The sequence below is a fragment of the Populus alba genome, chromosome 16 (assembly GCF_005239225.2).
Source record: "Populus alba chromosome 16, ASM523922v2, whole genome shotgun sequence".
Taxonomy (NCBI): Eukaryota; Viridiplantae; Streptophyta; class Magnoliopsida; order Malpighiales; family Salicaceae; genus Populus; species Populus alba.
The window spans coordinates 10,765,044-10,778,848 of NC_133299.1; positions in this window are offsets into that span (position 1 = coordinate 10,765,044).

A 13,805-nucleotide genomic window follows, 5' to 3' on the forward strand; every position below is an offset into this window, starting at 1 on the left:
ATGCGAAGGGAAAAGAGCTCACACATGATGGAGCACGAAAATCCAAAAAGCAACAAAAGCATGACCGAAAGAGGCTGCAGCCATAAAGATTGAAGGGCCAAGCCTCCAAGGGGAACCCCCCACGTGGAAAGGAATCGCAAGCCTTCACAGAAGAAGGGGAAAGAAACCAGCCAATGAGGAGCCTTACACATCGTGCAAAGCCATGCAGAGACTATGAAGAGACGAGAAGAAGGACTGCACCGAAGAACCAAATAGCAAGCCCCCGGCCCCACCAACTTCCAACCTCACGTAAAAACCATGCATGCATAATTTTGTTATTTACTTCCATTTGACTTGTGGACTTCCTATTTGGTTAGAATTCTTGTCCTACAAGGATGTGGCAGCTGGTTTTGAGAATTTCCTAGTTCCACAAGGATCTTTAATGAGCCGCAATATAATCTACAAGTGTGGCAGTGATTCATTAATTTTTTAGAATCCTTTTCTTATAAGGATTTCTTATTCATCCTAGCTACACAAGGAAAGAAGGGCTGGTGGTATTTAATGACAGATTAGTTATTTTTATTATTTTCTTTAATGTTTGGGCTTAATTAAAACTTTGTTTTGAGCTAGGGTCCAAGACTTGTTTGGATCAGGTTATGGGCTTTTCAGTTTAGGGTTTCGGGCCAGTTTTGAGTGGACCTCATATAAGTCAACATAAGAGGTCCATTAGGGTTAATTTTTCAAGAACTATTTAAAATCATGTAAGCCACAATTTCGGCAGCTTTGATGATTATTATTTTGAATTTTTCAGTTTTAACATGTAAGAGTGATTCTTGCATTCTTCAGTTCTTGAACGAACTGAATCTGACTCATTCCAATAGTGTTGGTGCCTTGGGGCAGGTTTCCATTGTGTCACACTCATATCAGACCTATTTCGGCTTTCCAGTATCAGATCTCAATCATGAGTGTGACACAATGGAAACCTGCCCCAAGGCACCAACACTATTGGAATGAGTAGAATGACGCCACGAAGCCAGTTAATCTTCGATAAGTTAGATTCAGTTCATTCAAGAACTGAAGAATGCAAGAATCACTTTCACACGTTAAAACTGAAAAATTCAGAATAATGATCATCCAAACTGCCGAAAATTTGACTTACATGAGTTTAAATAGTTCTTGAAAAATTAACCCTAATGGACCCCTTATGTGGACTTATATGAGGTCCACTCAAAATTTGCCCAAAACCCTAAACTGAAAAGCCCATAACCTGATCCAAACAAGGCTTGGACCCTAGCTCAAAGCAAAGTTTTAATTAAGCCCAAACATTAAAGAAAATAATATAAAATAACTAATCTGTCATTAAATACGACCAGCCCTTCTTTCCTTGTGTAGCTAGGATGAATAAGAAATCCTTATAAGAAAAGGATTCTAAAACATTAATGAATCACTTCCACGTCCTTGTAGATTATATTGCATCTCATTAAAGATCTTTGTGGAACTAAGAAATTCCCAAAACCAGCTGCCACGTCCTTGTAGGGAAAGAATTCTAACCAAATAGGAAGTCCACAAGTCAAATGGAAGTAAATAACAAAATTCATATAGCCTCTGTTGACTAGTATTGCAGTTCCTTCCCAAACTTCGATTGATCTGAATTTTTAACCCAAGGTAGTAAAACATGTTTGGAGAGTCCACATAAAATATTAGCCCGATCAAACGGTCGAATTGAGAATTATGACAGTTGCCGTAAACCAGGATTGTTGCGCTTTTTACGCCAAAATCTAAATCTGACCTTACTTGGGTCGTATCACAGGGCTGAACCGTATCAACAATGCCAATCCATCTAGGTAGTATGATGGTAGCTTCAACTTATCTGGCTCTGCTATCTCTTCAAGGTCAAAATATTGATTGCATTTATACAACCACTTATGCACATCTTCGCCTTCAAAGGTAGGAAAGTTCCTCTTGGGCTTGTGAACCTTGTAGGATCCTTGCAAACCTTCTCCAATCCACCTTGGACTGGGGCGTTGGGAGGAGCTGGTCTCTCTAGTGAGAGTTTGTAAGGTATGTTTTATTGTAATATGCTAAGTAGCTATTTCTTTTATCATAGCTTTGAGTTGGCCAAGATCATCCGACTGTGTATTTAGTTTAATTTCTATTCCATCGATTCTTTGGTTAGCAGCTTCCAAGGAATCATCACATCTTCTCATATCTTGGGACCTGGTCTCTGGAGGCATGTTGTGGAGGTCCAAAAGATGAAGCTCTGATATCACTTTGCTACGAGTACGTTTCTTAAAGGATGATCAAAAGATCCTAGGAAAGGGAAGAAAGGTTAGAAGAAGGAAGGAAGAACATGACATGCACCCTGCATGGTTTTTTCCAAACACAATGAATGGGAACGAGAGAAATTAGAGAGAATACTGAATTCTGTTGTTAATTGATTGCTTTCTGTTACACTCTTTAGGGTATTTAACATAACCCAAACGTTGTTTTGCTTTTACATTTCCCTAACCTTTACACGTGGCTTTTAGAAGTTTTATTTAGAATTATCCTGGCTGTATGAAACGCAACCTGCTTAACTAATGTTTAAATTCCTTGCCGCTTCTTCTCAACGCTGTCGTTTATGCTTCATTTGAATTAATTCCCTCTTATTATGTGTTAACCCCTATCTTCTTTGGTTCCAGTCGTGACACATTAACACCATTACAATTACAATTGAATTGAGAAAGAGATCGCATACCCCAATTTTCATTTTCTTTTACTTTTTCTTTTTTCCAAAGGTTCAGTTTGATTGATGATCCGTTGGAACTTGCATTTGCATTGTATTGCCCTTTTGGATTTTGCTGTGGTTGAGATTACCTTTCTCTTGGAAACTAAGAGTAGATGTTAACTTTGCAAGAGTATCTTTAAAATTTGTCATGCCTTGAGCAAGTTGAGTGTTGATTGCCTCTTGCTTTTCAATGAATGCATGCAATGTTTCCTCAAGATTTTTTCTAGGAGGTGGAGCATAAAGAGGTATATATCCATGAGAATTTTAGAAATTATGTTGTGCTTGAAACGGTGGCTGTGAAGTTTGTGTATTATTGCTATCACTCTTCCAACTGAAATTTGGGTGATTTCTCCAACCAAGGTTATACTTTTATGAGTATGGGTTATGATTGGGCCTTTGGAAACTGTTTAAAGCATGGGCTTGTTTATGGAGGCATTCCATAAAAGAAGGCAAAGTTGGACAATCATTTGTTGAGTGTTCGTTGGTTTCACATATTTGACACACAATGTCCTGAACAGATTTTAATTGACCACTCCTTTTTAATTCAAGTGCGTCAACTTTTCTAGCTAAAGATGCAAACTTGGCTTGGAGGTCATGATCTTCCCTAAGGTTGTGCATACCTCTACTAGATGTATGAGGTTGAGTTTGACTTGGTGCCTCATAAGTACCTGTGGTGTCCCAATTTTGAGCATTTTCGGCTAGCAAGTCTAGGTACTCCATTACTTCATTAGGGTCTTTATCTTCAAAAGTTCCATTGCACATCAATTCAATCATTTGCCTATCTCTAGGTGTTAATTCTTCATAAAAATATGAAACCAATCTCTATGTTTCAAAACCATGATGAGGGCAAGTATTAAGCAAGTCTCGATACCTATCCCAACATTGGTAAAATGTTTCTCCTGGCTTTTGAGTGAAAGTGATGATTTGTCTTTTGAAAGAGTTTGTTTTTTAAGACGGAAAAAACTTCTTTAAAAATTGTTGTTGCATTTCATCCCTAGATCCTAGTCTCAAATTTTGTAGCCAAGTTTTAGCTTTATCTTTTAATGAAAAAGGAAAAAGCTTTAATCTAATGGTTTTCATGCTACCGTTTGAGTCATTATAGGTGTTCTAGGCCTCCTCAAATTCACTTAAATGCAAGTATGGATTTTCTAGGTCTAAGCCATGAAAAGAAGGTAAAAGTTGAATAATGCTTGGCTTAAAATTAAAATGAGATGCATCAGGAGGGAAAACTATGCATGATGGTGCACTTGTTCTTGTGGGATTCATATGGTCTCTTAGTGTTCTCATACGGTTATTTTCATTATTCTCATTATGAAGCGATTGATTATCTTTTTCAACCATATTTTCTGAAAAAATGATGAGGATACCCTACAAAGTCTACCACTTAATGTACATGACCAAACTCTCATGCACATGTAGGAAGAGAACAAAAAGAAGAAAAATGAAGGAGATAAAAGTTAGATAAAATAAAAGTGAAAGGAGAAAAATATAACAAAATTTATAATTTGTACAAAAATTTACCCCCCCGACAACGGATGGAAAAAAAAACACTTCTTGATTATAGACAAATGAACGAACATGTTCAAATCAACTAGGAGCAATGTTGTTCAAAAACATTTAATGATCTAGTGAACTCCAACAACAATTGGAAACAACGTTGCACTGGAGGGACAACTTCGTATCTTCATCTTGGGGTTACCCTTTGAAACATGGCTATGATAACTGTTATCGCATTGTTGCATTTGAAAGAATGTCAGATAGATGCATACCACCAAGACTGACTATGGGACCATCTATTTTGGAGCTCAAAAGCACGCTTCATCGCATGAATATGGGTGATAAAATGAACATCATTGTTGATGCCAATGCATTTGTTTTCACAATCTGATTCGACAAAATGAGAGAAATCCATGGAGAAGAACATTGAGCTTACAACAATAAGCCTTGTACTGCAAGCTATGAGATGCATGTCTGGACGACTAGATAGTTTCCAAGAAGAATAGTGATAACATATACTTGAAGAGTATTGTTTCAGCTTGAGCCAAGTTCATGATTGATTGGCAATCTTGATGGGTGTTGGTATGCTGCGCACGATCAATGAGAGAATAATTCTCAGGATAATCTAGAAGATGAATGATCAGTTAAGCTCATTCATGATGAATAAAGCAACACCACACTTGGGGGCACACTCATGCTTGATAAACAACGAGAGGAGTAATCATCGCGGAAAGCCCAGGATAGGCATAATACTTACATCTAAGTTGATGATTAGCACATGGATAATCTGGTAGATCAAAAGGACAAAGAAGGCTTTGGAATGCAAACAAAGGCACCTTATGACGATGGAGCATCAAAGAAGGGGGATCTATATTTCAAATCAGGTAAGAATGCATGCATGTCATCTAACCTCAAAGCATTGCATAATTGTTTTTGAATTGTTACAGGTAAAATCCTCTATGAGGTCCAGCAAGATTGTGGAAAAAGAAAGAAGCATTGCGTTGATGATAACAAAGAATCGGTATTGATCATGGAATAAGAAGAATATGAGATGAACTCTACCATTAGAAAAATCTCAAAGAAATGAAAATATCAACTCTGTAATCTAGAAGCCCCGAGTTTTCAACCCCTGCAATTAGGAAGCCCCGAGTTTTCAACACCTGCAATCAGGAATTATCAGGAAGCACCAAGTTTTCCAGCCCCTCTCCTGTCATCCCTTCAGGACTTCGCCAGGTAAGTTCTATTTGTCACACTTGTCACATCACATCTTTCATTTGGGTAGGTCACCCATAACAATGAGACCACTTCACATTTTTTTCCATCTTTCATTTAGGTAGGTCATCCATCATAATGAGACCATTTTTCACATTCTTTCATCTGGGTAGGTCACCCATTACAATGAGACCATTTTTTTACATATTTTCTTTGATTTTGGTTAAAGGAGGTCACCAGACGGGATCTCAAGTAGCTTTGGTTAAAGGGAATCACTAGATGGGATTTTAGGTTGACCGAGCTACACACATTCTTTAGTTTTGAGTTAAAGGAGGTCACTAGATGGGATCTCAGGTGGCTTTGGTGAAAAGGATTCGCCAGATGGGATTTCAGGTTGATCGAGCTACACACATTTTTTTTTGTTCTAGTTGAATGAGGTCGCCAGATGGGATTTCAGGTGGCTTTAGTTAAAAGGAATCGCCAAATGGGATTTCAGGTTGATTGAGCTACATATATTTTTTTTGTTCTAGTTGAATGAGGTCGCCAGATGGGCTCTTAGGTAGCTTTGGTTAAAGGGAATCGTCGGATGGGATCTCAAGTTGACCAAACGACACACATTCTTTTTGTTCTAGTTAAAAGAGATCGCTAGATGGGATCTTAGGTGGCTTTGGTTAAATGGAATCGCCAAATGGGATTTCAGGTTGACCCAGTTACACACATTCTTTTGGTTCTAGTTAAAAGAATTTTCCAGATGGGATCTCAGGTAGTTTTGGTTAAAGGAATCGTCAGATGGAATTTCAAGTTAACTAAGCTACTTATAGTTTTTGGTTTTGGTTAAAAGAGGTCACCAGATGAGATCTCAGGTTAACGGAAAAAAAAAAAGAGAGAAAGAAAGAAATAAATAAAGAAGAGAAGCAAAAGAGAAAGAAGAAGAAAAAAAATAAGGTCTTTAGATGAGTAGATCATTCAGCAAGTTAAAAGGACAGGAAGACACGTTTTCTTTACAAAGCTTAGTATGTAAAACATTGAGGAGTTTTGCTTCATAAGCATTGTAAAGGAGGGACATATGTTGCTACCCAATTTTTGACCCATGTTTTGGTAAATTTTCAGAAAAATCCAAAAATAGAGAAAAAAAAACAACGAAAATCCAAAAAAATATGTTTTTTTTAATATATTTGCGTCATTTTTAGCGTTGTCTCAAAAGAATTTAAAATTTCAAAGATCTTGGGAACACGTTTGACTTTTAACATGTTATTTTTAAAAATCATCGATTTTCCTCATTCGAGGCGATGTTGATAAGAAAAATTCAAAAAAAAAAGAAAAATCAAAATTTACAACAAAAAAAAGGCTGAGGGACCAAGTTTGGAAACCTAGCATAATTTTTACCTATAAATACTGGTTTTCAACACACACAAAAGAGGAGGGCAATTTTGAAACATTAGAAAAAACACAAAAAAAGCCCCAAACCTAATTTTTTTTCTCCTGAAACCAAGACCAGTCGCGCCCCACTGGTTTTGGATTTTCTTTCACATAGACCCCTCTAACCTATGCACCTCCTTCTCCCTCAAACCAGCCACCCGAAGATGATACCTAGACTGATCTTCCCTGACCCGTCATCTCCCCATTTGAAGACTTTCCCATCTCCTTTTCCTCAGCCAAAACCAAGACTTCCCCTCTGCCAAAAACAAAACCAAAGCAGTCGCCCCTTTGGCTTGGGACTTTCTCTCTGGGGACCAGCCCCTCTCTTTGATCCACCCCCGCCCGTCTCTCTTCCCTCACAATTTCCTTCTCCCATCATCTCCAGCAGCCCCATACACTGTCCCATCTCCCTCTCATCTACACAAAACCAGCACCTCTCAACCTCCTCTCTCGGCCAGCCGCCGCTCACCCTCTCATGGCCGACCCAGCTTCCCCATATGCAAGAACAACCCCACATCGGCAGCCCCCATTCTCTAACAACACCCATAACAACCGTCTCCTAGCTTCTCCACCCGATAAACCCACAGAGCCATCAGCGCCGTCTAAACCGTCAGCCACAACAGCGTCGTCCACAGATTCACCATCGCCCTCTGCATCGCGGATCCGCCCGTCAACAACAACCTAGCAGCGGCCGCAGAAGATCGCCACCACTAGATCTGCCATCGATAGAAGAAAAAATGAACCGGGAGGAAAAGAAGATAGAAGGTTTTGAGCAGATCTAAAAAAAACAACCAAATAAAATTGACTACCTGTGTTTTTCTTCTTTTACAAGTGATGATGGGTGTCACCATCGGCAGGGAAGGGAAGAGGAGAAGAAGCTGAGCAAGACCCACCCGTTTTCCTGGATTTTTTGCGGCGGCGTATGGGTTCACGCTCCGCTAGTGGCAGTGGCACGTGGGAAAGACGAGCCGCCACTGTTTTCGTGACCCAGAAGCCTTCCAACACTGTTCTCGTGGCTGCACTGTTCCTGATTCTATTTTTAGGGGCTATTTTGTAATTTTAAAATTGCTTAATGTATTTTTTATTTAAATTTGAATTTTTATATTTTTATAGTGTGCAAAATTTGGATGTAAAAAAAGAAAAAATATAGTGAAAGTGAATGTTTTGTTTGTATTTTTGTTTATGATAAAATTCTAAAGAATAAAGAAGAATTTAATACTTTGATTTGCTCACGATCAGGAATTATGAACTTACATATAAGTCGTATTTCTAATTTTCGATGAAAAGATAAAATTTTTAAAACTTCTTTAACACATCAAAGTCACGAAGCAGCTTAACTCAGGTAGGGTGTATTAGGGGTGCTAATACTTTCCCTAACCACAACCAGTCCCTTATCCGTGAATCTCTAACAAGACTAACACACCCGGGTTTCCTAGTAGCCTTCAATTAAATACTAGGTGAGTCCCAAAAACCAATCAAAGCAAGCAACGAAAAATCACCAACCAAAGTCGCACGGGTGATGTGCGACATCTACCAATGCCCTTCCACTTTCCACATCAATGATACTATGGTTAGTAGGTATCAGTCCTTCATAGAAATATTGAATAAGCAGCTGATTGGGTATCTAATGATGAGGGCAATGAATGTATAGTTGCTCAAATTTTTCCCAATACTCTGTGAGTGTCTTCCCATGAGATTGTCGAATCCCATATATTTCTATTCTTATGTTAACAACTCGAGAGGCTAGGAAATATCTTTCAAGAAATATCTTCTTTATGCCATTCCAAGTTCTAATGGAACCTGAAAGAATAGAGAAAAACCATGCCTTTGTTGCCTCCTTTAAAGAAAAAGGGAAAGCTTTCAACTTAACTTGTTCTTCATCAACTTCATTAGGTTTCATGCCAACACAAACCATATGAAACTCCTTGAGATGAGTATGAGGATCTTTTCTAACAAGTCCATTGAATATTGGTTGTAAATATATAAAACCAGACTTGAGCTTGAAGTTGACATTATTGTCAATGTTTATGCATAATGATTTATTCTCCATATTAAGAGCAGCGAGCTCCTTGAGTGTCTGTTGTCGTCCAACAACCATGGTGTTGACACTAGCTTCTTTTCGTAACTTGCGTAAAGTGTTTTCAATTTCAAGATCTACCTACACTTGACTCTGATTAGTAGAACGAGTTACAAACATAAATAATCAAGAAAACTCAAAAGAAATCGGCCACACAAAAGATTGAAAACAATGTAAATTGAACAAAAATCCTATGCTAGAAAACTAAAATTGTCTAAAAACCTTAAAAAAACTATGGAATTTAGCCTTGATAAGGTGGGGCTAGTAGCTTAAAGCTATTAGTCCTATTCAGAATGTTGTTTCCCTTCAGGAAACAAAAGGCCAATACCTAATTCCACCAAAAAAATTGTTTTGAACAGTAATTGTATCGTATTGTACATTACCGCCGCAAGAAAAAATCCTTTTTTTTCAACAAAATTAATAACAATCACAGCAAATAAAAATCATAGCACAAGAATCAACTAAAATGACTTCCCTGACAATGGCGTCAAAATTTGATGTGATATCGCACAAATTAATTATCCTAGCTTAAAACACAACACACAAGATAATTTAGAGCAAACAAGAGGTCGGTCCCACAAGGAAGGTTCAAGTCAGATTATGATGTTGTATGATATGCAACTGGGGGGGTTGTGAAGTTATCTAGGCTAAAGCAAAAGAAACAGAACACTATTAAGCGAAATTAAATAAAATCAGAAAATTATCAAGAGAATAAACCTTAGTTGCAAGCACATATCTACCTACAAAAATCAAAACTGATCATGGAAACGAAACATCAATTTATATTCCGAATATTTATCTCTTCTTAACATTGGTTAGTTAACGGATCCGCCGTATAACTAATCCTACCTATTAAATAACCACAGTGTCCGCATTAGCAACCTTATGATCTAGATAAGTTGATTAATCAAGAAAACATAACTGTCTATAGTCTATGTTTGATTTAATTGAATGTTCTCCCTAAGATTAATAACGTAGATCCGCCACAATTATTAAACTTAGTTGCTTCACAAGTTCATATACCACAACTCCGGTTTTGATATCAAACTTAACAATAAATTATCTACAATAATAACTTAGAGTCCACTTTAGCAATTAAAATAAACAATCATAGGAAAAATAAACATAGAAGAACAAACATATTCATCATATAAACTAAAAAGAAAAGGTTAAATAAATCTCATAGTTCTTGAAATCCGAAGGTTTCCGTGTCCTTGCAACCAAGAAAAAGAGTTTAGCCTTACATGTCTACTGAACAATTAATAAAAAAAAAGAGAGGAAGAAAGCATGATTTTGGGTTTCGTTGGAGGAATGTGCGTTTCTCTTCTCTTTGTTGGTTGTTCCCCTCTCTTTTCCTCTTTTTTGTCTCTCTTTCTTTTTATACCTTAGGAAACCCTAATCTCTATTTAACAAAATAGTCCTCCCTTAAGTAGATAATTTACATTTAAGTACTTTAATAACTATTTCTTAAAAAAAAGAAAGAAATAGACTTGCATGAAATCTTCAAGCTTTAACTTAGAGGAGCTAAATTGCTTAAATAAAAACTTGGATGTTGGTTTGGATGCTTCGGAACGTAATTTAGACTCGTTTCTTCACAAAACTTGTTTGTTGGTAAAATTCATTCCTCATCTTAGAAAAATCATATCTCTCTCATATGAGATTATTTTTTGCTGAAATTTGATTCATTGATAGGTCTTTGAGTCCAAAATCCAAAACAATTGAGGTTGCATCAAATGACCTTCTGTAACTTAAGATATTTAAGTTGGAATGGCTGAAGGTCAACATTTGCAGATTGTGAGATTTGACTTTGAAGGCTGCGGTTTTCATGCTCTTCCTTTTTTTTTTTTTGCCTTATATGTATAGAAAGGTATGAATGTTAGCTTTCTAATGCCACTAGAATCACTTCATTTCGACCTCTAGAGTTCAAGCTCTGCACAAAACATCGACTAGAGGTCAAATCTGCTAATTATCTCAAATTTACTTCTTTTTTAATCTTTCATCCGAAAGGCATTTTATGTATAAAACATAGGCAAAATAGTAGGTAAATATGGGTGAAACTATCGAATAATATGGTTGCATCACACACACACATATATTAAATTGTGTATTTTATTATAGTTTTTTTCCCTTTAAGAAAACTAAAAATAATTCTCCGTTAGAAATTCAAATAACTAATAAAATAAATTAAATAATGTTTTTTTTAAAAAACAATTTTTTCTTTATATATAAACATTTTTATTATATGTCATGTTTTTTTATATAAAAATGTTCCTCAAATCACCAAAAGAAAAAGTTTTAAAACTTAAAAGATAAAATAATAAAACAAATTTAACTTGAAAGCTCTATAAAAAAAATAAAAAGGAAAGAAAAACTAAAAAAAAAAAAATTATTGATTAGCAATTCAACTATCTAATAAAGTAAAAAGGAAATAATTCTTGATTGTTAATAATTTATATTTAATTGTTTTGATCAAAATATTATTGAAAGAAGGGATTAATCTAGTGCGATAAAACTTAACAAAATTTTAAGCCCTTCACTTTCAACACTCAACGTATATACCTTTGTTAACCATTTATGCCAAAATTGTATTCTAAACAAAATTATTATTTAAAAAAAAAAAGCAACACGTTGCCTATTGTTGTCTAGAATCCAGCAACCATTGTAGTGGCTGGAAATTCAGGTGTGATTTTTTTTCTTAAACACTATTTTCACCTAAAATACTTGATAAACACATTTAGAATTTCCAGAACCCCATTTACCAACCAAAAAACCTAAAATATGGTTCAAAAATAAGAAATCAAAGTGAGAAAGATTTTTCTCTCTCGACCTTAATAGGTTTATCTAGGTAAGATTAAGATCTAAAAAAACCACTATTAAAATCTTATCCTCGAATGCAACCCGTTGACACAAAGATTGATGATTTTATGGACATAATCAGTGTTAACCGATGATTTTCTATCTCTTTAACTAAAATTCAATGACTTTTATCTTTGCTCTCACTTATAAAGACTAAAATGTAAAATAAATAATTTTTTGGATCAAATATGAAATTACAAAAAATATAGGGATTGTGAAGGTAAGAAAAGAAATATAGGTATGAAAAAGAACCCTCCCCTTTGATTTTCACATGGCCATGGGTATCTCCTTGTTTCACACTTTGGTCCCTTTTCTTTTAATTTTTCTTCTCTTAACAGTGTTTGACAAATTAGGCATAGAACAATGCAATTGAAAAAAATGTTTATGGACCAAATTGGAAAATTATTAGCACTATTTATAGATTGATATAGTGTTTTAGCGAGGTGTTTTAGTATATTTGATAATTGACATCTTTAGATTTAGCAAAGTAAAAGGTTTATAGAGATTGAATTGAGAAACCTTGTACAATGAATACTGATATGAGATTTGTCATAAATGATAATAATAATTATTATAATAGTTTGTACCAGGCGTGGGGCTTGAGCTTTATTGTAGGTCGGATTAAAAACCAATTATTGCATAAAAAACGTGAGCGTTTTTTTTTGTTGCCTGTGATGAAATATTTGAAATGAGAATTAAAAACTCGACCAGTGTATCAGATCAAATTAATTGACCACCATATGTGTTAATAAATGAAAAAAATTGGTGTGGCTTGTTCAAAGTAGCGAGACAAGAGTGAACTAGTCATCCGTTCCAATAGTGATTTGGTTAAAAAAATTATGTTGTTGTCGTTTTAACATTTGTGTAACCCTAGCTTAAATGCGAAACAACGAACAATGAAAGGATTAATAAAAATAATAATTAAAGAGTGAAATGAAAAGACGATGATATATTGTATTGACCTGGGTTAACACAAAAAATTTATGGTTTGGATAATGAACACGATTATAATGAGTTAACTCAGTTGGACAACCTCTCTCTTTTTTTTTTCTTCCTTTGTTTTCTTCCCGATTGAAACTTGATTGAGTCTTAATTGACATTGGATTGGATTAAATCTAGAGCTAAATTGAAGAGTTATAAAAAATTAGAGATAAAATTTTAAAAAATATGTTCTATTGTATCGACCTTAACCAACCTTAGTTAATCTATAAAATTCACAACCCAGGTCATAAACATAATCCTAATTAGCTAACCTATTTGGACAACATGTCTCTTTCTTTTGTCGTCCCTTACTCTCTTCATGGCTAGGCCTTAATTAGCTATAAGTTGGATGGATTTCAGGATTAAATTGAAGAGTTATAAAAAAGAATTGGGGAACAAATTAAAAAAAAAGGCTTAAATATATGACTAAATTGAATTGCTATAAAAGGATTGGGGAGAAAAAAAAAAACTACCTAAAGAGTGCATTTAAGAAGGCCATGGAAATGGAGGATAAGTGTGCACCCTCCTTTATGATCCGATGGTTGTATTTTTTGGCGTCACCAGAATAATCTTGTCCAACCATTTCTCTTAGGGCAGCGCATGTTAGCGTCAAACTCCTAATATGGTTTCGACATCTTTTATTTACTTCCTTCATTTTTCCTTCCTATATTGAGATTCATGCAATATATATATCCATGGTGTTTTGTACGTGTGTGCACAATACTTACTGTTGTAGAAAAAACCCTTCAGATAACAAAAGTAGATATAATTTTTTTAAGCTAAATTATAGCAAAAGAGTAAGGGTAAAATTGAATTTTTTTTTTATTTCAAGTTAAACAATAAAAAAAATTATTGATAACAAATGGTTAAATTAAGGGACAAAAAATTACATTAAACAACAATAAAAAAAAGCTAGAATGTTGTAAATAAACCTGTTGAACATATAATCCAAATCATGAACTCAACCGGATCTAATAATAAAATTATTAAAAAAAAATTCTAAAAAGAGCTTAGATG